General features: G+C 35.0%; 1 long non-coding RNA gene across 1 annotated transcript; it reads right to left on the bottom strand.

Moving 5' to 3' along the window:
• Nucleotides 1–234: 234 nt before the first annotated feature.
• LOC128290281 (uncharacterized) lies at nt 235–1,284 on the bottom strand. The gene is made up of 2 exons (XR_008279972.1): nt 1,198–1,284; nt 235–384 (listed from the first exon to the last, which is right to left on the bottom strand). It is a non-coding gene; the product is annotated as an uncharacterized LOC128290281 (long non-coding RNA).
• Between the last annotated feature and the right edge of the window lie 2,422 nt (nt 1,285–3,706).

Here is a 3,706-nt window from a genome sequence, read left to right as displayed (position 1 = left end):
ACTAGACATAATAAGCTTCAATTTTATATGTATTTCACCACCAAATTCAATTTCTATGATTTTTAGTAAATTTTCAAACTCGCGTTAGTATTGCTGTGGTATTCTATTTATGGTAAATTTCATCCTTTTAATGAGTTTTTATGCACTAAGTATCTTAATAGTTTTCCTTAACATCAAACATAATCTAAACTAACCATTTTCATAATTTATCATTATCAAGCATTTCCTCAACCATTTCACAACCATACCATAAGATCATTTACACAAAATGGGTATATTGCTATACATGCCATACTTAAATTTACAAGCCATTTACCAAAAATCTTCTGGATAGTGTGACTGAGCCTTCGACCTATCCCGACTCCTGAGCTGGCTTGTCCAAAACTACAATGAGTAAGAAGGAGGAGTAAGCATAAATGCTTAGTAAGTTCATATGCAAATAATAAGTAACATAACAAGCAGTTATACCGGTCAACATTAGCATACATCACTAAAACACATATCACATTTTAATCATTCTTCATCATCTTATTACCTTATCGTGGTTGTATCAATACTCAACCCGAGGGTTAAATACATACCTGTCCAAAATATCCATTTCATATCACTTACCAATACGTCTCTTTACATCTCAAATTTTCCTCCATTTGAGTAGAACTTTACCCGTTGAACACATCGAATATAATTCGGATACATGGATAACTTGCACATAAGTGCCACATATTCAATCAAGCAATCGTGTAACCCGCCCATAAGCGAACTCGGACTCAGCTCAACGAGCTCGGCGTTCGCATCCATAAGTGAACTCGGACTCAACTCAACGAGTTCGGATGCCTAGTTACATCTCACGAACTCGGACTCAACTCAACGAGTTGGGACATTCGCATCCATAAGTGAACTCGGACTCAACTCAACGAGTTCGGATGCTCAACCATCCTAGTGACATGTGACTTGTATCCTAATCTATTCCTAAGGTTCAAACGGGCTTTTCCTCGAACACTTATCCTTGCCGTCTTCCGTAGAATGTCAAATCAATACTCGGTAACAATTATATTTAACAAGTAGTTCACATAATTTACATATTATTTGAAATTAACCACAAAGCATACATTTCATAATAAAATTCAGCATAACACATTATTAATATCAATAACTTAAAAATAACAATTATGCTACATTATTTACACATGAACTTACCTTGGTACCAAAATACAAAGATTTTGCAATTTAGTCCACAATCTTTTCTTTTCCTCGATTGAGGTCGATTCCACGTCTTTCTTGATCTAAAATAACACATTTAGCTTATTTAATACTCACATTATCAAATTAATCCTTAACTCAAATTTTGGCAAAATTACAATTTTACCCTAAACTTTTGCATATTTACATTTTTGCCCCTAGGCTCGGATTAAACTTTATTCCTTATTCTTATGTTTTACAACATGCTGATCACTTTTCTCTTCTATGGCAACATCAAATTCTCACTCTAACATGTACTTGTGACTATTAGGTATTTTTACCGATTAAGCCCTTTTACTCGTTTTTGCTTAAAATCGAGTAGTACAAGTTGTCTAACATAATTTAAAACTTCATATTCTATCATAAAACATCAAAATACACAAATTTCACCTATGGGTATTTTTCCAAATAAAAACCCTAGGTTAAATTATTGCTAACATAAGCTTTATCGAGTTCACGGATCTCAAAAACGTAAAAATCATTAAAAGCGGGCTTGGAATCACTTACTATGGAGCTTGGAAGCTTGAAACAAACCCTAGCTATGGAGAACCCTTGAAATTTCTGCCTAATGAAGAAGATGGACAAAAATTGGCTTTTAATTTTGTTTTTAATTCATTTTAATAACTAAATGACCAAAATACCCTTACTACTAAACTTTCCAAAAATTCCTTCCATGTCCTAATTTTGTCCATGAACTTAAAATTGGTAAAATTGCTATTTAAGACCTCCTCATTAATATTCCAAAACAATTTCATACTAAAAACTTCTAGAATGCAAGTTTTGCAACTTATTCGATTTAGTCCCTACTTTCAATTTAAGCACTTTAGGCATAGAATTTCATCACGAAATTTTCACACAATCATGCAATCATATCATAAACATCAAAATCATTGTAAAAATAATTATTTCTATCTCGGATTTGTGGTCACGAAACCACTATTCCGATTAAGCCCTAATTTAGGATATTACAAATATGGACTTACTAAGCTATATAGCTTACCCCTCTTCCTTTCCCATGTTTTATAGTGCCATGAAGCTAGCTCAAGTTGAAGATTGCTGGAGATCCTATCACCCTATCAAGCTATTATTTTTGGTATTGATAAATTCAAGTATTTTGAGTTATGGCATGTATAGGGACTTGGTCATTTTGTTATATGCGTCATATGATTTTAGCCAATGTAATGGTTTGTAATCGTCAAAGGTTTGTTTTGCTATTTGGCCATGTAAGTTGGCTTATAGTGGCGACATAGTTGTAAGCCTAAGTATATTAATATATGTGTCAATGTCTATGGTGATATGGTCATGGTATGCTTGGTGAATGTGAAATATTTGGAAATGTGAATTATGGCATGATTGTATAATATTTGGAATTGTGACCTATTGATGAGATGAAGAATTTGAGTATAATTTGGTAACTAGATAGTAATTGAATGAAGCCTAATGTATGTGAGATTTGTATGTTTGATTTAGGGCTTAATAAATGTAGTTAATATGTTAGATAAAGATATAAAGTTGATATGTTTTAACCATGAATGTGGATGTTTTGGCTGCCTAAGTATGTATTGTTTCGTGCCTTTGAATTGGGGTAAGTGTATGTGTGAATAAGGGTGGCAAATGGTTCGGTAAATATCTTTATCATTGTCCACATGGGTAGACACATGGGCGTGTGTCTAGGCCGTATGTGACACACAGTCAGCCCCATGGGCGTGTGACTCGGCCGTGTGTCCTCTGCACCTAAATTGTTGCAAAGCAGAATACTCTGTATCGGGCACATGAGCACAAGACACGGCCGTGTGTCCCAGTGGTGTGAAGGACATGGTTCCGGGACATGGGGGTGTGCCCTGGCCGTGTGGATTCAATTTTTTCTTGGGTGACAAACAGAGAGTTACACGGGTTCGGGAGACGGCTGTGTGTAACCACATGGCCTGCCCACATGGGCATGCCCCAAGCCACACGGGCGTGTGACCCCTGTTTTAGCAAAAATTCTCTAAGTGTCGTAAAATTTTCTAAAGTTCTCAGTTTAGTCCTGAACCGCTTCCAAAGCATGTTTTGGGCCTCATAGGCTCGTTTTAAGGTCGATGTGATTGATTTCAAAAAGTTTTAATTGGACGAAAATTTATGACTTAGAAATGTATGTTTGCTTGTGATTAAGTTTGGTAATGCCTCGTACCCTGTTCTGACGTCGAACACCAGTAAGGGGTGTTACATTAGTCCTCGAAATATACCATTTTCCCACATTGGTCCTAAAAGTTTTTTTTGGCCCACTTCAATGCCTAACGTTATCAGACTTTTCCAATTCAGTCCTTTGGGCATTAAAAACTAACGACTAAGGTATTTTTCCAATTATGTAGTGTCACATGTCATATGATGATATCATGTGATGTCATCAGTCGAAAACTTAAAAAAAAATTAAAAATCTGGAAAAAATTTTAAAAAATTATAAAAATATTATTTAAGAGTTGAAAAT

This window comes from Gossypium arboreum, chromosome 3, assembly GCF_025698485.1.
Source record: "Gossypium arboreum isolate Shixiya-1 chromosome 3, ASM2569848v2, whole genome shotgun sequence".
Classification (NCBI taxonomy): Eukaryota; Viridiplantae; Streptophyta; class Magnoliopsida; order Malvales; family Malvaceae; genus Gossypium; species Gossypium arboreum.
This window is presented reverse-complemented; position numbering and strand designations above follow the sequence as displayed.